General features: G+C 37.9%; 1 protein-coding gene across 49 annotated transcripts in view; it reads right to left on the bottom strand.

Moving 5' to 3' along the window:
* The window catches only part of ANK3 (ankyrin 3), a 541,984-nt gene that overhangs the window by 299,314 nt on the left and 218,441 nt on the right, over positions 1-24,229 (bottom strand). The window contains exon 1 of one of the 49 annotated variants that reach the window (XM_078345899.1): positions 22,641-22,771. The exons of the other annotated variants lie outside the window; for them this stretch is intronic. The gene's annotated coding sequence lies outside the window, so the exon portion shown is untranslated. Of the gene's footprint in view, positions 1-22,640; positions 22,772-24,229 lie in introns of those variants that run through there. 49 annotated transcript variants of the gene reach the window in all.

Raw genomic sequence — 24,229 nt, 5'->3', positions numbered from 1 at the left:
ATATGATCTGATAAAAATGCTTAGGCTGTAACACTAAGTAAAATAAACAAGATCTGGAATTATTTTTACAAATATGTATCTGCATGTATTATACACCAAAACCAAACAGAAGACTGGGAAAAAATAAACCAAAATGAAACAGTGGTTCTCTCTGGTTGGCAAGTTATCAGATGACTTACCTTAAGAAATTTTGACAATGAGAATGATTAAATTTTTTAAGAGTTAAGATATCAATAATTTGGAGGAAAACTTCCTGTGAAGTTAAAACAACCTAATTAAGAAAACAAAGACTCTCACTGCAGTGAACTTGCAGGTCATTCTTCAACGTTGCTTGTGGCTTAAAATTTCTTTCCTGCCCATTCTTCTTTCAAGGCAAATCCAAACAGGTCAGTCTTTTTGATCAACACACTAACCTGTCCTTGAGTTAAAATCTGCTAATCGATAAACCAAATTAATTTTCTCCAGGAGATTAAAAAAAAATAGTTTATATTTTAAACTAAAACCTACTGATTTATTGTAAGGAACAACCAATTAGAACTGAAGAACTGACTTCATTCGGAAATGAATGTTAAATTAAATATTAAATTACTTTTGCAGAGAAACCATTTTAAAGATAAAATCAGAAAGAAATTGATTCTCTGGTCCCTTTAAGTATAAATACCTTTTACCTTTTTCTAAAACTCAGACCTAGTCTCTGAGTAATTCGCTTGAACGACTCATAACATCATGACATTTACCTATGTGGCTAACTCAATTTCTTTTTGTTGCAGTTTAAGCCCATTTTTTATTGTGCTAACCTCAGCAAAAAAGGACATCAGTGAGTTACCATTCTCCTCATGATGAAAACTAAGACATCCCTCCATCTCTGTCATTACAAGCACATGCAAATTGGCATGTTTTCTTAATGTTCTGATTCTAGATTGAGAAAAGTATAAAGAAGCAATTCGGGGCTTCATTCAGCCCAGAATAAAATGACTATCAATTTTCTGGTGAAGACATATGTAGCTTAATTATATGCATAATATTTAATGCAATGTGTGGGGAAAATAGGACACAATTTCCCATTAGAAACTCACCTCATATCAAGTACATTTTCTAATGCAAAGTACGAATTTTGCAAGGGCTGAGTATGTAGGTATTGGCACCACTGCTCTGATGGTAACACCCGACACATATTTTTATAACTTTTAGAAAGATATTTACTAATTTCTGCCAGTTGCACCCCTTTGTAGTCACCCCCCAGTTGGCCCACTGAAAGGGACACATGGAGGGAGACAGAAGGGAATGGCAAGGCTGCTGTAAAGTGACAACTGTCAGTATTGCCACATTTGCTTGGCAGCAGCTACTGAGGAGGAAGAAAAGGAACACGGGCAAATATGTGGGAAAGGCCAAAAATAAATAAATAAGAGCACTCTATTCTAATTTCTAAATCATATTGAAAGAAGGCATCAATATATTTTGATGGTTCTGTGCCATGTCTGGAATCGCTGCCATGTGGTTTAATTTTGACCATTCCAAGAATCGGTGCTTTAAGATAGTATCAGAGAAATCAATGAACAGTGAAAAGTGACTAAAACACAAGGAGAATGGGTCTGTTGGGAGGATTAATAGAAATAAGAATAAACCACATCATCCCAGTGTTCTAACATGGAACAAATTTTAGGCTAATTCACAGGGTCTATTTAAAGTGTGCGTACACATATACACCCTTTCCGGCACTGAAGTATAAAAGCATACAAATTTATATTTAAAGGCTCTTTAATATATTTTTTTTTTATAAAGAACTCTAAAAATGGGACATATGGGTATACATCTAAAGTCTCAAACTTTCCATAGTGGTTTTTTTTCTTTGAGCATCCTCTTTTATTATTATTATTATACTTTAAGTTCTGGGATACATGTGCAGAATGTGCAGGTTTGTTACATAGGTATACACGTGGCATGGTGATTTGCTGCATCTATCAACTAGTCATCTACATTAGTTATTACTTCTAATGCTATTCCTCACCTTGCCTTCCACCCTCCAACAGGCCTTGGTGTGTGATATTCCACTCCCTGTTCCCATATGTTCTCATTGTTCAACTCCCACTTATGAGTGAGAACATTGTTTGGTTTTCTGTTCCTGTATTAGTTTGCTAAGAATGATGGTTTCCAGCTTCATCCATGTCCCTGCAAAGGACATGAACTCATCCTTTTTATGGCTGCATAGTATTCCATGGTGTATACGTGCCACATTTTCTTTATCCAGTTTAACACTGATGGGCATTTGGGTTGGTTCCAAGTCTTTGCTATTGTGAATAGTGTTGCAATAAACATGTGTGCATGTATCTGTATGGTAGAATTCATCCAGTAATGGAATTGCTGGGTCAAACGGTATTTCTGGTTTTAGATCCTTGAGTAATCTCCATAATGTCTTCCACAATGGTTGACCTAATTTACACTCCCACCAACAGTGTAAAAGTATTCCTATTTCTCCACATCCCCTCCAGCATCTGTTGATTCCTGACCTTTTAATGATCTCCATTCTCATAGTGTTTTTAAAGTAAATTTTCTTTTCTACAGATGAGCCCAACCAAAACACATATTATCTTGTTATTCTGAATCTGGGACACTATTTATTTCTAATTATATATATTTTTTCTTTACTTACATCAGTTGTCCACTAATGATGTATATATGTGTTGCTTAGTTGTGTTTTATTTCCTACCTTTGTACTCACAGGAGTTTCAACAGGGAGCAGAAATTAACACCATACTATAAAAGGTTCGAAATCCCAGGTGAAGGAACTGGGTAACCTCTGTTAGTACTCATCGCTCTTATACAATGTCTGCAGTCTTGAATATGTTGCATACTAATTATCTCACACTTTGTCACCTAATGATTTTAACTAACAATGCAATGAACATGAGCTTCACGTGTTTACTTTGACCACATAAAATAATCTTTGTAACTTAATTTGAAAATGTACTTCAATGATAAATGTTTCCCCTGATAAAAATGATCTGTATTAATAGCACCCAAAAGCCACCACACCACAATCCTCCCCTCCCCCCGCACGTCATAAAATATTTACTACCATGGTGAAAATTTGTATTCTTAGCAAGCCAGCATCACTGTGCTTTATTACATATCTGCCAACTAGAGAGGTTCAAATCTATCCGGGTGCAGAAGAGCAGAGCTGGAAGATCCAGATGAGTTTCCTAGGCAAATTTCCTGATTGATCCCAAGTTGCTGGGCCAAGGTCTCTCCCCTTAGCTCTAGGAGGTGTAAGGGAAAGCAGTAGCCTTGCAGAACTTTGCAGCAAGTTTTTTACTGTAAGATGATCGATCTCTGAAGTCTTTTATGAGGCAGTACAATTTTTTTTTTTTTTGCTAAAAAAAAAAAAGGGAAATGTTTTACCTTAAAATTGAGAGCAAGAGCCAAGTACGGCCCCCTTCTAGTGATAAAGTTATTACAACTTAGCATCTAATAGGCCTAAAAGTAAACATCTAAACTTGAGTTTTTAATTTATTAAACTTGACTCCATGGGCCAAATTCAGGAGATTCATGAACCTCAAACAACGATGTGCCTGTTGGGTGTTAACATACATCTGGAGTAGAAGATGCAGTCTATAACTTTCACCAGGTTTTCAGAGGTCTGAAACACCATACTGGCTTTACATGGCTTTATATTTATATTCCCACTGTTAGTTTAGTTTCAAGGGGACACTTGACACGAGTCTAAGTCCTCTATTTCAACTTAAGCCATGTTGAGAAAATGGGATTTTAAGAAAAATATGCATGCGTGTGTATGTTTGAGGGTTGCTGAGAAAAAGAAAAATGATTACAATCCAGGTTATAGAATGCTTCCCAAGTTGGCAGCAGGGGCCTCTGGATGGGCAAGAACAAGAATGAGGTTGTGGCTACTGAGGAAAGTGAGGATTACAAATAACAATCTTAAAGACAAGCTCTACTTCACAGTCAACCTCCATGCAGCTAGAAAGAAAAAGGTTTTGTTTTCTCAAGGAAATAAAGATACTGTGGGACATTAAAAAAAACCTGTAAATAAATGATCTCTGCATAGCAGAGGGATTTTTTTTTTTTTGTAGCATTTAACTTGGAGGTTGTTCTTTTCTAGACAATCTATAAAATTTTCTCTCCTGCAAATGAGACGTCAGGCCTGCACCATTCCTGCTGTTTGGCAGAGTGAAGGCGGCAGGTGGTCCCACCTAAATTCCAGCCTTTACAAACAGCTGCAGAATAGCAAACCAGGGCAAAATGTCAAGCTATGTAAATACAGGCAATAAAGACAGTTTTGGAACTTAGGATTTTGAGCAACTACAGATGGAGTGATCAGAAATTTAATGAGCTCATCAGTCTTGACTTAAAAACTAACCTTATAAAATGGGCAGGTATGGGAAGATATCATCCACATCAATGTTTATTATTATTTCTTGAGGTAACAGTTTAATTGATTTGTAAATTTTTAATTCATCTAATCCTATAACAACCCTAACCAGCAGGTTCTATTATTTTGCCCAATTTACCAGTGAGGCAAACAAAGCAGAGAGAGGTGGAGACACTTGTCTAAAATTGCACAGCTACCTCTAGATGGCAGAGATGGAAAGCCAACCCAGGCTAAGACACACATGCCAATAGATTAGAATTTTAAGGAGCAATAACCATAGGTGCCCACTATAATTCAGAAGTCCAGAAAATACTCTTTGGATACGGAAGTTTGGCAATCACTGGTGCACTATTGAGAGTATTTTTAATACAGCTGGGGAAGGAGAACCTGGTACCAAGGAGCAGGCAAAAGTCACATTGGGGCAGGTTGGGAAGTCAAGGCCATGACTAAAGTATTCTTGCAAAAGGTGAGGTTAAAAGGGGAGAGGAAGGCATTGGGCAGGAGTCCCGGGAGCAACTAAGGCTGAATTATGCTGGGAGAGAATTGGGCATATTTGCAGGAGAATGTGAAAGCTCTTGAGAAGGAGAAAAGTTTAAAATATAAGAGAGAGAGAGGAGAGGAAAACCCAGATTTCACTTTCTCATAATGTACCCCTCAATTCAGTAAATCATAGTAACTGATAGCTCACAATGCAGAACATGAACTGTAAGTCCTGTATGCTCTTCTGCCAATGTGTTTTTCCTGAAGGAATACATTTGCTTTTCCTAGGACACAAACACATAGATACGCACAGAAGAGCACTATGCCAAAGTGGTGACAGTAGCTGCATATTTCTGGTGTGGTGGGATTTGGAGACACACACACACACACACACACATTTAGCTAGGTAGCTTATTTATATTTTCTAAAATGAATGTGCATTTTAAGAAAAAAGTATCAGTGGTTTATTTAAAAAAAAAACAAGTTAAATTTGTATTTTGCATAAGGCAACTATAAGTGAATAGCTAGCATATCTACTGAAGCCAGGTGATGCTTTTGACCAGATCAGGCCCCTTTGAAGATTGAGAGCCCCTTCACAGAGTAAAGTGTGTATTCAGTGAGAAAAGTACCCAATGGTTAGACAAAGAGATGGACTCCTCCTTCGGACCATTTTGCATGCATCTACAGTCTCTTTGCAGTCTAGCTGATGAGGGATGGCACCTGAATACAAGCTGACCCTTAAGCCTGCTGGCCTGGCCTCTTGGTTTTCAGGCAGCAGACAGGAATTGCTCCTCAGTGGCTTGTCATCAGGAGAAAGCCTCTAAAAAACCAGAGGAAGATAGAGAATTTCTGTTGCCAAAACCAAATTATGTAGTGGGGCTCTCTGGAAAGAGAGTTGGGTAGTTGTGGGGACACTGATAGATGGTTTAATTATGAGTTGGACTTTGCTTTGGTGAAGAAACAATAAGACAACAATGAACTTTAAAGTCCTTAAGTCCAGACTATCAAGTAAAATAGAAAATACTCATTCCCCAGCCCCATGCTTTTTCTCCTCTCTCCACTGCTCATGGTAGTTCCATGTGTTCTGTGGAGTCTTTTCTTTGCCACCCCCATCTTGTTCCATTCTGTTTTCTGAATCCTCTATTCTTGCCAAGCCCTACAATCTAAGTTCTGCTCTTTATACACAACCCTCTCTGTTTCCCTCCAAATATCACATTTCCCCACCACTTCCTTTCTCTTTTCAATGCCAGACTCCTACTTTCAATTACAGCATTTCTCTTATCAGCTCCTACTGAATACTTTCCCTATTAAATTCTGTGCCTCCTCTTTGACCCCACAATCTCTTGAGCTCTTCCCTAGTTTATCTTCTTAGTATGTTTCCCCTTCACTCTCAGTGACATCTCTTTTATCTCATAATTGGCAAGCATGCAGCTTGTCCCAAACCAGAAGTGCCTGATTCAATTCCACTATCCATTAAACCCCCTAATATACGTTAGGTGGGTACTAAGGCATACCACAGATTAATACAGCAAGATATTCCCTGCCTTCACAGATTTATGAATATAAGTTTACAAGTCATTCTTATTACTCACACATCCTGGTGAATGCTGTAGTAGAAAAATATATTATTGCAGAACCATATTAGGAAAAAGCATTTTGTACATGACTGGCCAATGAAGCAGCATTGAATTTCTTCCATTATCTGATTTTTTATTTGATTTTTCATATGGCATTTCATCTATCTCCACATTTTGATCTCAGTCCCATTGCTTACAAATGCTTGAATTGCTGTTGTGAACTATATGAGGAAGAAGCTGGATGCCTGACCTCTCTCACCTGTACTGAGAATGATGTACCTGTGTTCCTGTTTCTCTCTCCATCTCTGATTTCTTCTTGAGCCTTGGCTCCCACTGCTTTACACTCTGAGGTTGAATATAGTGTGAAACAGAGCACTGACTGACTTAAAGTACAAAGAGTTAACTGGTAAAAAGATTGGGCAATAGGCTAGAACAAACCTCCACCCATCCAGCAGGTATATAAAACAGCACTCAAGTTAATTCAGTACTTTAGCTAGTACCTAGACCAGTGGTTCTCAAATGTCTGCTTGCATCAGAATCACCTGGAGGACTTGGCTGAAACACAGGTTACTGGGCCCCACACAGCAGAGGTTCTGATTCAGTAGACCTTGACTGGGGCTCAAGAATGTGCATTAATAACAAGTTCCTGGATGATGCTGATGCTGCTGGCCTAGGAACCATACATAGAAAATTGATATTGTAAGAAAAATGCGCCATAAGCAGACGTTTCTCAAATTCAGTAGAATGCAGGTCAGTAGCATCAGGACACACCCATGGTATGTCAACGTGTATTGGGCAATGAAAATTCAAGGATCTGTGTGACATTGCGTGTCCCCAGCCCTTGTGGGAACTATTGCCACCCCAACTTTCATCATCTCATATGGTGATTTATACAGTAGAGGAGACTGGGCTGAAAGGTCCCCGCTTTGAGAAAATTTTTATACTGCTTTTCTAAATAAATCCCTAACTCAGGCTTGCCCTTTAAATACTTCCTAGAATCTTTTCCCCCAAAGAAGTTTAATGTAGAAAAATTTTACTTGTCTGAAGGTTTTGTTTGTTTGTTTGTCTCCAAATAAATGGGAGCCATATTTGAGTCTGGAAGCCATGAAGTCTCGGAGAGAGCTTCAGAGACCTTCGGAGGGTTTCCAAAGACAGTTAGTATATACTCCAAGAGTAGAGTGAAATCGAATGTGTGCTTGTTTCTTTTCTTTGTTAGTACCAAAATAGATTTGTGTTTATTTGCTAGAAAAAAAAACATTCTAGCATGATTAAAAGGTTCAGACATTAAGTGGTACGTTTTGAAAAGTGCTGCATAGCTATATGGCTTCCACTAACATCTGTGGGAGTTTAGTCCTCCGCATTGCGATGAAAATGCGATATACTCAGAGGCCAAAAATATTTCTGGATTGTGAAATAAAATAAAAATATTAAGAGAGATAAAGCACCAGCAAACCTTAGAATCCTATAACTCTTCTCTTAGGAAAGGATGGATACTTTTATGATACTATCTGTACATGTTTCACTGAATTATAAACATATCATGTCACATGCACATAACTATTTCACCATAATCCTCTCACATGGCCTTTCAGTCAGTTCTCCCCGTCATGTAAAACAAAGACAGACACTTCCTCTGGGGAGGCTGTGTATATTAACAGAAAAATATATACAAAGCTAAGTTTATATTCCAACTTTATCACTCTATCACTTGAGGGCCACCTGAGGCTTTTCAGTAAGGAGCAGAATATTTTCTTTCTCCTTAAAATGCAAAACAAATGTATCCTACACTGTTTTTGAAAATACTAAATGAAATAAAACCAGAGAAGCTCTTCTACTTTGTCCAGACAGCCTTCTCCTCCCAGGGCAGGATGAAGGCTTTTGGCAAACAGAAATCATGGGTAGTAGAAGAGGAGGCAAAAATCACTAGGAATTATAGAAGCATCAAAAGCAGCAGCTGTAACAGTACCAGCTAGAATTTATGACATGCTTGCCATTTCCCAGCTCACTGCTGACAAATACGGCTTTTTGCAAACTGGAAAATAATTGTCACTTCCTCAAGAAAAGGTACTAATGGTTACGTGTATCTATGATGATAGTAAGGAGATTGATGCCCACCCCCTCTGAAATGTGCAATGTAGAAATCATGGAATAGGAAGCCACAGCCCTGGCTAAGCTTTCTGAATACTTTTTCATTTAACTCTCACAAAAAATTCCATGTATGAAGATGTACTTTAAAAATTTTTATTTTAGAGACAGAATCTTGCTCTGTTGCCCAGGCTGGAGTGCTCTGTTGCCGAGGCAGAGCCTCTGAGGGTGGAGCCCAGAAACCTGTGTTTTAAACAAGCCCTCCAAGTGATTCTGATACATGCAGATATTTGAGAACCACTGGTCTAAGTACTGGTTAGAGTACTGAATCATCCAGAGTACTGAACTATAATGGCTCGATTATAGCTTACTGCACTACTTGAACTACTGGGCTCAGGCAATCCTCTTGCCTCAGCCTCCTAAAGTACCTGGGTCTACAAGTTGTACACAGCCAGGCCCAGCTCATTTTTCTTCCTTTTTTTTTTTTTTTTTCTGAGGCAGAGTCTCACTTCTTTGCCCAGGCTGGAGTGCAGGGGTATAATCTCGGTGCACTGCAATCTCCACCTTCCAGGTTCAAGTGATTCTCATGTCTCAGCCTCCTGAGTAGCTGGGATTGCATGCATGTGCTGAAACACCAGGCTAATTCGTTTATTTTTAGTAGAGATGGGGTTTCACCATGTTGGCTAGGCTGGTTTCGAACTCTGGCCTTAAGCAGTTTTACTACCTCAGCCTCCCAAAGTGTTGGAATTACAGGAATGAGTCGCTGTGCCTGGCCAAAGGTACTATTATTATCTTTTCCTACAGATCAGAGAAGATGCTATAGAGGCAGTAGTACAAATGGTAGCAACATTGAGCAGCCAGCATCAACTAAGCACTTAATCTGTGCAAACTCTGATCTAAAGACTTGATGTGCAAAATTTTACTTTATCTTCACAATGACTCTGTGAATTCTATTAGCATTACTATTTTACTGATAAGAAAACAGAGGCTTAAGGAGATTAAAAATCTTGCCCAAGTTTTCAAAATGAGCATAGTATTAAGACCTGGGACTCAAACCCAAGGTTATTTGACTCCAGTGCAGAACTTCTGAGCCATCATTCAATGTTGACTGTCCCTTATCCCTTCTAGCATCTGCTCAAAGCCACTGCCATCTGACTACCTCCTCAGTGATGCTGCTCTTGAGAATTCTGATCTTTCTTTCTCTCCGTCTTGACATGGGCTACTCAACTCTACATTTTTATTACTGAGCATCTGGGACATTCTGAATTCTTGAGCAAGTGTAAAAAATGAATCAAAGCCAATGGAGAGAGTTTTAGAAACTCAAATCTATTCATCTGGTGATTAGTCATGCTCTACTTTATAACAGCTCATATATCTTTTGGCTTATGATGGCTACCTCTTCAATCATTATCAATTCCTTTTTTTTTTGTGTTCATACCTTGTCTTCTGATTCAAAGGTAAAAAACAGTCCTTATGTTTCTCTAGATTCTTCCCAGAATCTACCAATTAGGATTTATCATTAATTGATATGAGTGGAAAATATCAGAGTTCTCACTAAAATAATCTAAATATGAATATTATTTTTATTCAGAGAATTCCCAAAGAATTGCTCCTGTGGTCTTGTTACATGGCAGGCGTCTGCTTTGCACTTTATCCACTTGGGTGTTTGTCCAGCTTTCCCAATTAAAGAGTGGGCATTTAAGGGTAGAGATCATTCCTGGTTCCTCTTTGTGTTCTGTTCTGTGCTTGACACAGTGCTTTAAACAAAGTAGGCACTGAGTGATTGGTTTCTGAATGAATGGTTATGCAAAATATACAGTTTAGTCAAAAGAAACCTAATTTTAGGTTAAAAATGTATAAATTGGTTTTTAAGTAGACCCTGATAGGGTAAATTCACACGAGGAATAGGTTTTTTGTTATAATATCATACTTTAGGGTAGATAACTGGTCATCTTCACACACACACACACACACACACACACACACACACACACACACAAAGTATCTCAACAGTGGTTTAACTGGAGATACCTTACAGAAAGATAAATATAAACCTACTTCCTTCTGGCTGACAAATTACACATTCATGAGAGGGAGTAGGTTTGGAAGGGAACCAAATTTGTAGGAGAAAAGGTAGGAAAGTTTCATTCAGTCAAAATTAATAAATATTTTTATTAAAGATTTACTCTGTGTCCCATTTCATATGTTTGCCTAGACTTTGCAATATGCTGCAATATGACAAGGCCTTTGTCCTCAGGATGGTATATTTTATTCTTGAGAAGTATGAATCAGACTGAAATTAAATGTCTCCTACACTGCAGTATTCCAAAACAGTCCTTTCCAAAAAAAAAAATACCTTTTTATTTTGGTAGATAAGAATTCAGATATTGAATAATAAAATCTTCAGAACTGCAAATATACTTCAGTGGTTTTCTTATTAAATGAGTCAATTTGTTTTATTATAGAATGGCTCTGCTTTTCAGAAAGAAAATATCTTCAGAGGGGCAGGTTGGTTAAGGTTACTACTTCTAGGATAATTTGGAGGAAAACTCAAGAGAAACCAAGATTTTGGAAACATGCAAATCACCTTCCTATGATTTGATAAAAGACAATCAGTCAAGGTACACTCTGACTGAAGCAATGGTATTGGCAAGACTTGATTGTAACATGGATTGTACACATTAGTTCTTTGAAACTAACATGGTAGCTAAGAGAAAATGTATTTTCATGGGTCAAGGAAGTCAGGGCTGGGATCTCAGTGAGCAGTGGTTCACTAAGTCTGAGCATTAACCCAGACAAGATAGGTAATAGGCTGGATGTAGAATCTAGGCAGAGATGAGGTCATTGGGACCTGGAATTGACAGATCCCATATGACACCACTTTCCAAAATATTTTCTACATAAGATGAATTCATTGAGATAGCCTGTGAAAAAGGGGTTCCACAGCCCACTACATATAAGAAATGCTATATACCAATCCCTCTCTTGAAGATTAACAATTCTCATTAGAAACTAAAGACTTTGATGAGTTCTACAGTCACGTGTTTCAGTTGGTGTTTCCCAAGCTTACTTTGTCATATTTTTCCTTAAAACCCATAGAAAGCACTTTGAGAAATATTCCTATGATACAATGTAAGGCTACAGACCAAACCCAGGCAATCAATCAAGGGCAGGAGGACACACACTCGTGGGTGGGATATTAAGTCAAAGATCAGTCCTATCCCTTTATTCTGCAATGAATAATATTCATACAATCATCCTATTGCAAAGACTATTTCCAATTTTCAGAAGCAATGTATATACAAATTATTATATAATTTATCACAGTAAAATAAAATGTCAACAATCTAAAATTAGTGGTTTTGCATTCAGCATAACAAAATAAAAATTAATGGTTTATATGAAAGAGGAAGGGAGGCAGAAAAGTGGGAGTAGGGAAGTGGATGTCCATTTATTTTACATAGTAAAATTTACTATGTAAAATAAATGAGTAAAGACGTAGGAATTTAAAGTTATAAAAGTAATCTCTGGAAGAACCAAAAATTCAAAAATCTACGTGATAAACAATTGGCAGGAGCCAGGGGAAAGAAACCAGAGTATCAGTAAGCTAAATCCTCATCTCTCAAAGGAGGTTGCAATAAATACTTCTTACAGATGATATATTAAGAAAATATTCTAGAGTTGGTAAATAATACCAATATATCTAAGACCAGAAATGATCAGAAATGGCTTCTCTGAGGAGTGAGAGTGTAGATAGATCCAGAGGTACCTTTCTCTAAAGTTTGAAATTGGATTTTATGTACTAAGCAGTCATAAAGAGAAGTGATGATGACAAGAATATAGTTGTGGGTAAAGTTTCTGTTCTTGTAAGTGTCGTGTTGAGTTGAGCATGCATGACAATCACCGGAGGGCTTGTGGAAACACTGCTGGGCCCACTCCAGCATTCCTGATTCAAGCTGGCTGATGTGGGGCTTGAGAATCTGCATTTCTACAAGTCCCCAGATGATGCTGATGCAGTTGATTCAGAGACCACATTGAGAACTCTTGCACTGTGGCAAGTTCTAGTTCTGCACATCCATGGACCTAGGCCTGTATTTTTCTAGCGTGATTGCTCCTTTTCGAACATGTGAAGAGGCAAAGGGAGAGGCAGATCTAATAACTGCCTAATCCTAAACCAGCTCATAAAAGCAGGCCCTGTCCTGCCCTCCATTGCCATTTTCCTAAATCACCTGCTTCCAACATCCAAAATCCAGTAGATAACAAATGGAAAGAGAGCACTGAATGTCATCTGTGAACTGATTTCAGGCTATCTAATATCATGTCTGCAGCTGAAGCATATTCCACATTAATTAATATGCCTAATTTCATATTCCATATAAATTCTTAATTTCATATTTTACATTTCTTGGATGCTAAGAGAAATGTCATCTGAAAAGGTACTTTTGTAGCTGTAGAAAACTGAAAAATAAAACAATAACATAGTTACCAAACCAGATTATTCCTATGCCAAAGATGCTAAGGGAGAGCCTAGATTTCACAGGAGATGTGAGGAACACAGATGACAGCTCTGTGTTCAACAAAGACACACAGCAAAGAGGTATGACAAAGTGTTCTGTCTCCCCACGGTATTCCCATGCACACAAGCCATCATAAAGAACACTCCTCTGAAAAATGTTGCCACCACCTTCCTGAAAATACCTTTTATATTTGTTATTGGCACTAGGTACACAACTTCAAAACTCCTTTAAAAACTGTTAGATCAAAACATATAGCTAAGATATTTTACCAAGAACAAGATTTCATTAGAATATACAACATTGAAAACAGAGCTTCAAAAGTGGCTATCAGTGGGAGGTACCTCACTTATTTTGTAGCCATAATAGAATCTACAGATCTGTGCATCAATAGAATTCACTGTGTGATCTGCAAATTCAAATGAAATATTTGGTTAACTTGGAAAGATGAAAGAGATTTTTTTAAAAATGCATTGCGTGTGAATACAGAGAATAGAAAGTAGGCATCAGAGATCTTCATTCGGAAAAGGCTAACGAAACTTCTGACATTTGTATAGGTGGGTCTTCAAATACAGGCCCGGGTCCGTGGATTTGCTGGTAAATGCCCATTTGTTTTGCCCCTTTCTTGCTGCATAAAGCGCAGACATGATATGACAATACACAGGCCAATATTTTGAAACAGTGCCCAATTTAGGATGCTGCACATGTGCTTGTGCCTCAACTGAGCATGAAACTAAATTCATGGTGCTATTTATTTTATTACTACAGAAACAAAAAGCTAGCATTAACCTTCTGAAAATAAGGAAATAGGGTCTGAAATATTACCTCCCAGTACAACTTATCATTTTTCATGTAACTCATTCTAGGCTTTCTCTACTATGTGCATGTGTGTATGTGTGTTTTAACAGCTGGCATACCATATCCCTACTTTTTGTGTTTTCTTCTAAATTATTTTGTCAGTCATTCATCTTATTGGTCATTTAGATTACTTGCTACCAACATTTTGCAAATATGAAGAGTACTGCAAGGATAATACTTATAGGTGTAATTTTCCATTTCCTTTTGGATTAATTTCCTTCAGATAGATTCTTAGAAAGTTTTTTGGCTTTTGGCATATAGTACCCAACACAAAATGACTGAATTATATCCATTTAGGTGAATTACTTTCTTTTCTGGATGAACTATATTAGCCTTTTAGAAAGAAAAAACAGACATGATATGACAATACACAGGCTCCAATTCATTCATCCAACCCATATTTATTAGGAATCAGCTCTTCTCGGGGAACTGCTCTAGGTCCTCATGGATCTTACATTTTTGGAGAATATAATATATTCGTTAAAAATCATGAGACTTATGTTCTTAATAAAAACACTCTTTAAAACTGTTTGCATCTCACTTCTTTTCTGTAAAGTAGACTGAAGGCGGTGCTAAGAGGAAACTGTTTTGACAAATGTGGTCCCTTATTAACCAGCAATTGATTCTAGGAACACAGACTGATCTGGGGAAGATGACAGGAAGTCTAAAAACTAGTTCAAAAATAATTAAATCACTCCAGTAAATTTGGGAGTTTAATATGTAATAGAGGTAGAATTTGAAATCAGTGGGGAAAAGGTAGATTATTCATAATGATTGGGTTAAGAACATGTGGTTGGCCAATAGAAGAAAAAAAAAATGAAGCTAAGTTCCTAGCTCTTTATAACAAATAAAATTTAGATTTCTTAAAAATACATGTGTACAAAATAAAACCAGGAAACAACCAGATGAAAACATGGATGATGATTTTGCTTTGAAGCAGGAATTCTAAGTAGGAGAAAAATGCAAAAGTCATGGAGAATATAGAATTTATATTTTTGTGTACATGAATATGTAACAGTTCTATATGGCACACAACAAAGGTTAAAAAAAGGACAAACAAAAAGAAATATATGCAACTTATACAACAAAGGCTGCAATCCATACAGTGCAAAGAACTCTTACAATTAAGGAAACCCTTAAATGAAAACTAATATGCAAAGGACATAAACATGAAATAGGCATACAAAAAGTACTCAAACTTACAAATCTTTAAATAAATTCACATGAAAACGGTATTATTTCCTACTAAATTAGTAGATTAAAATATTGATAATAAACACCCAGTGTTAAGGAATACAAAGAGATTATCAGATATTGTTAAAGAATTCTCTACTTGCAGGGGATGGGGGGCAATTCAGCAATTACTGTTGATGTTTTACATGTACCTACATAACCAACTCTCATACTTTGGAAATATATATACAAACAGATATACACAAAAGTGCGTACACAGAGTGAGTTATGCCTCATGTCTTTTGCCCTAGGCCCAGAGTAACTAACTTCATTTTACCAATCATACAGACTTATTCTTCTGGAAAACATTGGTGGCTTGATATACAGAGAATGGGTGTTTTGAGCCTCACTGATCTCACCCTTTACTCAACCACTATTACATCATGTCGTTTAGGGCCTGATACTCTATCTTTTATTGTTTTCTAATGGTTTCACACATAGGAGTCTTTTTTTGTGTGTGTGATGGAGTCTTGCTCTTGTCGCCCCAGGCTGGAGTGCAGTGGCGTGATTTCAGCTCACTACAACCTCCGCCTCCCAGGTTCAAGCTATTCTACTGCCCCAGACTCCTGAGTAGCTGGGATAACAGGCATCTGTCACCATGCCCGGCTAATTTTCTGTATTTTTAGTAGAGATGGGGTTTCACCATATTGACTGGGCTGGTCTACAACTCCTGACTTCGTGATCCACCTGCCTTGGCCTCCCGAAGTGCTGAGATTACAGGTGTGAGCCACCAAGCCCGGCTATAAGAGTGTTTTAAACAACTTGAGACCATTATTATCTTTTTAGTTTCTATCCAGTACCTAATGCAGTACTGTACATACATACTAGATACATGTTTATTAAATGATTTTCCCACTAGCAGGTGTTCAAAAATGTCATGTACTTAAAATATTACTATAATTTATTTAAAATTTATTGTTACTTAAAATTTACACAGTATTCCATGATTTTAAACTATATATAGAAGGAATGCATATTTAATCTCTTTACAATACTTCTCTAGTCTAGAAGAGTTTATGTAGATTTTTAAGGGAACATCAGCTTGTTAACTCTTTGCATGCTGAAAAGGTTAATTTCATCACCATGAAAATAAATACATAGTAGGGTTTTCCAATTTTTGCTTGTGTATCTGTCTTTTGGTTTGACCATGAAGCAGTTCCTTGGGATTGGACACTTTGAGAGCATGTTTCCAGAAATGTGGATCAAATGCCAAGACACATGTTTGCTGCATGATGTTGGACAAGTCACCTAACACCTCTGAACCTCTATTTCCTTATCTTTAAAAATGAGGATAAGAATATCCAACAGGATTGTTTTAAAGATGAAATAGAGAGCTGTCAAAGTGCCTGACACTCAAAAAATGGTAATGAACAGTTAAGTTCCAAATAGGTGAATTGATACAATCATAAATCTGTTGCTGTTTCTTGTATCACTAGACCTATTTGTAATGATATAAAAATGTATACCTTAAGTCAATGGTTGCAACACTTCATTATGAATCAGGATTTCTTTGTTAAAACACTGATGGCTGGGATTCACCCCCTGAGAATTTATATTTCCATCAATTTCTTAGCTGATGCTGATCTTGTTGGCCCAGGGACCAAGTTTTGACAACCACTACCTTAAATTCTCAACTATGTGTGACTATATTTGGTGCACAGATTTTCAGCATAAGTGAGAACATCAGATGGGCTCTTAGTGTCACGTGTGACTTTGAACTTCTTAGCCCCAGACCCAACCCCTCACCGTTACAAGGCTGTGCCTTGTTTGCTTGCTTTGTACTGAAAGTGTCAGCCAGAAAATGGACTTTGTTTCCTACACGAATTTAGGGCCTTATATTCTCTCTAGCCTCATTAGCAATAGGATGAGGAATGGATCACAAATTATTTAAAGGGCCAAAGGAGGCTCCTCCATCTTGCCTCTGCTATTTCCCAAACCAACTCATATTTGAGTCTTACGTCTTTGACACCCAAGCCAGCCCATTCTGAGTCTAAGTGGCACAGAAATCTGGGGTGTAGGGTTTTAATTATTCATGTGTATGTCTTATCTGTCATATGAAAGAAAACTTCAGCCAAAAAACTAATAACTGGCTGTCTCTGGAAGCATTGGCATTTGAAGACCTCCAGGAGACAGTAGCAGATAGTGACTAAGGATGCAGATTTAGAATAAGATAGACTTGGGTTCAAACTTTAGCTCTGAAACAAACCAGCTATCTAACTCAAAACAGGTAATTTAACTTCTACTTGCCTCAGGCTTCCCAGCTGCTAAATACCAATACATTACCCACTTCAGAGGGCTGAGAGATTCCTTCTAGTGTCTGGCATAGAGTAAAGCCCTGTATTTGGTAGGTGCTAATAGTAGCAGTGGTGGTGGTTTTTATACACATGAGAAACTGAATCTCTATTTTATAGAAGGGGTACCTTTAAAATAAAATGTGATTTCACAAGCCACACAAAAATCAATTTCTAGTAGTCTCATCCAGTCCTTATAGGCCCACATTGCCTGATACAGTAAGTGACATGCACACAATAGGGTCTCTATAATTGTACATTGAATGAAGGGGGTATATCCATTATCTGCTCAAAGATCTTACACTATAACATCAAAAGACAGAAGGGATGCTATAGCAATGTGTACATCTTCATACAATGTATATGTCTCTAACACATATTTATAAACTCTCTATTGCCATTTTAGCCTCTCCAGCATGAACTGTACTTTAAGATGCCTTGCTCCAAGGCTGAGTAAGCGGTAACAAGATGGGCTCATGAGAAACACAGAGAGGGAAAAGCATCAGTACCACCACAACTTGGTTGAGCAACAGCTGCTTTAAAGAGGGAAATGCAGGACATTTTTGGTACAAACTGTTTAGTGTTGCACTTTGCTTTTCACTTGCTACTTGAACTTAACCTTTCATTCAACTTGTGATCTCATGAATTCAACCAGAGAAATCAGAAATCTTTATCTGCAAGATGTCTAGGCAGACAGCTTGAATTCTGGATTTCATCAACTACTAGAGAAAGAGTACAAAAACCTCATGTGTTATAGCTCTGGCAGGCAATTCAAAACTGAAGGAAATAGAAATTTTAGTTCTCATGAAAATAATAAGCAAAGATTAGTTAAGGATAATTGTTTGATGCTAAGGAAGATACCTGCTCAGTAAACAAATCGATGAAATATTCAGTGCATCTAGAATCACTTTTTTAACATAAAAAACTCCAAAACGTATGAAAATCTTAATCCTTACTCTTGATTTGTAAGCTTTGCTCTTCATAAAGAGAGACTCAAAATAACTCAAATTCTTTGGATACAAATAACTCTATTTATCTGCAAAAAACCCACATGAACCCTAATTCTTTCTAAGCACAAAGAAACAGAGGAGAGGATGTAAAAATAGTAGCAATCATTGGAACAAAAGTTGAAATGAGGGTAGAAATAGAGACTCCCACCCTCTGTTCTCCCTTCTAATAGGCACAGATATTCATGGAAGAATAAGAAAATTCAGAGCAACATGAGTCTCTGGACAAGTCATATTTTTTTAGAAGTGAGTGGAGACTTGGAACAGAAAGACAAGAAAATAGCAGGGAAAGAAAATAAAGCAAGGGCCCTGTCTAGTTAATAAGCATTTTCTAGAAATGAATGGAATAGGATACAATGGTGAGACTACACACTTAATAGCTAACATATCCATTTCTTATATTTTTCAAGTCAAGTGACAATCATAGTGATGGCCTCATTTATTCGGCACTTACTAAGTGCAAGGCACTACACTAAGGAGAGGCAAACACAGATAATGCTTTGTCCCTGATTTTAAGAAACTTAAAATCTAGGAGGAGAGATAAGACAATGTATGCAGATTATCTATAATATGCGTAGTAGAATACATGGTACACAGCCAATAAATGTAGGCTAGCTAATTATTGAGCATAGATGGTAGCTAAAGGTTCTGGCTTTAAGGAGACCACTTGTATATTAGCAGTGGAGGGTGTGGGGGAGGGAATGAATTAGGAATGAGATAGCTTAAAGGAACAGAGGAAAGAGCTATGGCTTTAAATAAATGTGGTTGAAAAACTTTAGGTCACGGAAAGCTCCTCACAACACCCTGCACAAACAATATGGGGTCTTCTAACTCTTGGCATGTTACAAATAAGGGCAGACAGGACAGATAAAAAGTGATTTAGAGAAGCGATTCCAAGTTTGTCTCATAGTAATGAAGGCAGTCCCTTAGCCTGTTCAGGCCAATCCTCTCAGTCCTCTTTCCCCAGGAAAGAGACTCAAAAATCTAACCAGGAGAGTCTCTTAAACCTCAGCTCTAATCTATAAAGAAAAGAAGCAGGTAGACGTCTGCAAATGTAACTGTTGACAAGATAAAAGCAACTGAAGGTTGCTGGTACAGGGAGAGGGGAAACACCATAGTGTGAACGGGTTTTTTAGGTCAGCCATCAAGAAGGAAAAGGATCCCAGGAAAGCTGAGCTGGGTTCCACAGGGTCTCACAACCTCTGGCTCACCAGGTGAACAAAGGTAACGGTGCTGCTGCCCACCCTGGAGCTCCCTGTTCCCTTCAATACTTCCCAGGGCCACTGACCTGGCTGTGTTCCCGGAAGAATAATTTAGCTCCAATTACTTGAAACTGTTTTATCGGTTTCATAGAGAAAAAAATCTCCTAAGTTGACTTTTATAAAAGCAGACAATACCATTCAGAGAACATATATTTTCTCATTTTTTAAAAAGAAACAATTGTAATTTAAGGCTTACTTCTTTCAGTTCAGTGAAAAACTCCCAATCCAATGCTTTCAATAGTTACTATGACCACAAACATTTAAATAGAAAAGATCCTTTTAGAGATTCAGACTGAGAATGTTTTACTTCCAATAGTTAATAGGACCACAAACATTTGAACAGAAAAGATCTACTTAGAGATTCAGACTGGGAAAGTTTTTCTTTTGGGGCAATCACTCAGAAAATAAAACAATGAGGGGAAAAGTCCTGGTTCCCCTTCCTTCACTGTCCTCCACCCCGACATCTGCCCATAACCAGTCAATAACCCCTCAGATGCATGCTAATGGCAGTCACCCAGAAAGTACATCTGCTGTGTTTATGAGACTTGCTTTGACATAGAACTGCCAAGTCTAGAATTATTCAATTCAGTACTATCACAGACTGCTCCATCCCAGGGCAGAAGCATTTGGGAAGTTTCCTATTTGAAGAAGAAAAATAAAAGGCTACTCCTTTGCATTTTTTAGTCCAGGTTCTTTTACTAAAACACACAAACTACAGACCACGTTAAGGTGTTAAGTTCTATTTTGAACCATATTGGGAAACTGTATGACAGGATAAGGTAAAGGTGCAGCTACTTACAATTCAGAGTCTGGAACAATCAAGGCAAGTCACAGGGAATTTAACGGGGACTGGGCAGCCACAGGTGGCCAGGGGACCACTGCTTAGTCCTCGTGGTCTGAGAGAACAGTTCAGCAAGAATGTAAATGTATACCTCCCTGTTAAAATTTCTTTCTAATAAGGATTATAAAACAAGTAGCTCAGATAATAATGCATTAAAAAGATCCAGAAATGCATTAGAAATGAAAAAAATACCACTATAAATGTAAAGCATAAGTGTACAATGAAAATTAATCTCATGTTCATTTGAATTCTGTATTAAATAAATAGCAAGGCTGGCATGTAGTGGCTCATACTTGTAATCCCAGCTCTTTGGGAGGCTGACACGGGCAGGCACCTGAAGTCGGGAGTTAGAGACCAGCCTGGCCAATATGGCGAAACACTGTCTCTTCTAAAAATGCCAAAAAATTAGCTGGGCAGGGTGGCAGGTGCTTGTAATTCTAGCTATGCCTATGCAAGAGTCTGAGGCACAGGAATCGCTTGAGCCCAGGAGGCAGAGGGTGCAGTGAGCTGTGATCATGCCACTGTACTCAATCTAGCCTGGGCGACAGAACAAGACTCCTTCTCTAAATAAGTAAGTAAGTAAATAAATAAATAAATAATAGCAAATTGAAAAACTAAACAAAATCCCTTTCTCACCTGTGATAATAAAGTCCTTGCTGAATGTTTGCCTTTGGAGTTCATTCACTCACGCACATAAACATAGAAGCTAGCTTGAAGACACTATGGAACTGGCTGAAGAGGGAGCTCTCATTTAGACAAATGCATAATCTAATTTCAGTCACTGCAGCACTTAGAAGTTCAAACTAGCTGGCAGCTGTGTAAGTATGATACCAGATCCAAGGAAACTATGGTGTCTGGCATATACTGGTAATATCATGGGCCCTGAGAGCACAGGTGAGAACTTCCTATGAGGTTCCTCAGAATGTCTCCACTATCTTTGAACTGCTCCTTCAACTCTTCTAACATGTGTTTCTCCTCTTCTTGCTTTCATTCCCGAAAGAACAGAGGGCAGGATTCCTAGCAAGTAGAAGATGTAAGTGTTGAGCCATTTACTTTTCTATTTCTACTTAGAAACTTGAATTTTAAGATTCAGGGATGGTAAGTACTATGTTATGCTATATATATGTGAACAATACAGTTAAATTATACTTGCATTTAGTGTGAGTAAATGAAACTAGACTCTCTTAGCAGAGGAGGGAAAAACGGTTAAAAGAGATGGAGAGAGAGAAAAAAAGAATGTAAAGAAACAAATGAAAAATAGGAGGTATGGATTTTTTCTTTTGTTTTTTTTTTGAGACAGGATCTCACTCTGTCACCCTGGCTGGAGTGCAGGAGTGTGATCTCAGCTACTGCATCCTCCACCTCCCTGGCTCAAGCCATCCTCCCACCTCAGACCCAAATAGCTGGCGCTACAGGCACTCCACCACACCTGGCAAAATTTTGTTTTTATTAGAGACGGGGTTTCGCCACTTTGCCCAGACTGGTCTCAAATTCCTGAGCTGAAGCAATCTACCTGCCTTAGCCTCCCAAACTGCTGGGATTACAGGCATGAGCCACGCCGCCTAGAGGAACCCTGACTCTTAAATCTACTATTTCTTTAGTCCACTAGTTCTCTGTAACTCTTATAATATGTGCTATAATAAACCAGGAATAGAATATCCTTTCATTACTTATTTTAATTATAAGCCCCTTTGTGAAACTTTCCTTGATTACGCCTGCCTAACACTCACTGGTCTTTAGATTCTCATACTATTTACTGCCTATAGGATTTCCTGCCATGTAATCTTTTTGTCGTTAATTTTGTTGCTTGATTTTTGTTGGGAAACAACCTGCTCTCATCTGAGGGAATTACTGCATTTTGAAGGTGCTAGATATGATTAAGACCTTTGGTCCACTGCCCCCAGATTAGCAGCTGAGGCAGAAGATGACAAGCCTGCCTTTCATTCTGTTCCCTGCATCTGCTGTTGCTTGTTCTGGGGAAAGCGGAAACCAGGAGCATTCAATAACCACTGAAGGAATACAAAGATCACAGGGGCAGTTTTTAGAAGGAAGACCAATTCTAAAATAAACACTGCCTCAGAAACCTACTGTTTCACCGCACTAACCTTTGACTCAATTCTTCTGGGGTTCCCCAGGGAGATCCCAGCCTGTTATTTTTCCCAGAGGTTGTCAGCAGGCAGGGCCAGCAGAGCCGCATGCATTGTTATCAGCCCAGCCTGTGAGCAGGCACGAAATGGCTGTGCTTGGCTGGGGCATCTCCATACCCACGTGCAGTCCATGATGTCATGGAGATCGTGTTGTCGCCTGCACAGCACTGTATACTATCTCTCAAAGTTGAATAAATAGCCCAGTTTTCAGTTCCATCCCACCTTCTCCAATACAATCAGCTAGACTTGACCACTGAGTACTTTGTGAATTGTGAATTGTTCCAGGATTGTGAAAATCAAGCCTTAGGGTTTAAGCGATTCTTCCCTTCCCCCAAGATGAATGGTACATCTGCCACAAGAAATGTGAGAGATCTCAGAAACCTTTAAGTCTGAATGCTTTATGCCTTTCAGATAACTCAGTGGTTCTCCAGGAATTATAGTTGTCATTAAAGACAGGATGGATTACATCTTCACCTGCTTGAAACACTGTTCTCAGTAGCAAACTGCTTTCATTACCACACAAAAAAGATACTATCTTCAAACTCAATAGAATCCTGAATTTGACATTGTCTAGTAAAACCTTAATGAAAAATAACCAGAAACATTGTTGCTTTTTAATAACACGTCCCAAATAAACCAGAGTTAAGAACAGCAGTTAGGAAACCGTTTGCCACCATTTCTCTTGCAAATCCCAGAAATAAAGAACATATAACATAAAAATAGCTCTTGCCCCAGTTCTTCCTGGCTCTTGCTTACTGATAAGGAGAGGGAACTGTAATGCAAGTTGTGTTTAATGTTAATACCTTCTTTTTAATCCTATTTTAGAAGAGCTACGCCCCTACAATGCAGTTGTATAGGAAGTGGAAAGTTATAATACATGTTTATCTTACGCTTACAAATTTTTAAATTTAAAAAATATTTTTATTTGTATTTTTAGATATTGATGGTTTTGAATTTTCCAGAGAGAATTTCACCATTTGATATTTCTGCTAGAGAAATAACCCTGAGTCTGATAATCTTCATAGTTAACTTTAGAATAAAAAGATCTTGTTTCCGTGCTTAATCTTAGGACAGATTACAAATTTATTTTATCAAGACTATTCATAGAATATAATTTAACCACTTAAGAAATAGTACATTGGAAAAAAGACTAGAAGGAAATATGCTACATGTTAACAATGCTTAATCCTGGGTGTTGACGCTATTCATGATCGCTATTTTTTTCTTTTTACAATCTGTATTGCTAATTTTTTATTTTTATAATCTACATTTTTCACAATTTTCAAGATTTACAAACCAACAAAATGAAAAACAACCGTATTCTCCCAAAAGTGTAACTGAAACAGAAACAAAACCTTATCAAAAAGTCAGCACCTTTATTTTCTTCTCAAAGATCTAACAGAGTTGAAAGCAGTGATCGTTTATTTTTTACAAAAACCTAAGTTCGGCTTTTGTGCCACTGTCTAGAATAGCCAGTTCCTCAGGAGCCTTTAGTGGCACCGCTAGTTTTTAAAGGACTGTCATTGCCCATGACCTTGCTGGTCAGA

The sequence above is a fragment of the Callithrix jacchus genome, chromosome 12 (assembly GCF_049354715.1).
Source record: "Callithrix jacchus isolate 240 chromosome 12, calJac240_pri, whole genome shotgun sequence".
Classification (NCBI taxonomy): Eukaryota; Metazoa; Chordata; class Mammalia; order Primates; family Cebidae; genus Callithrix; species Callithrix jacchus.
This window is presented reverse-complemented; position numbering and strand designations above follow the sequence as displayed.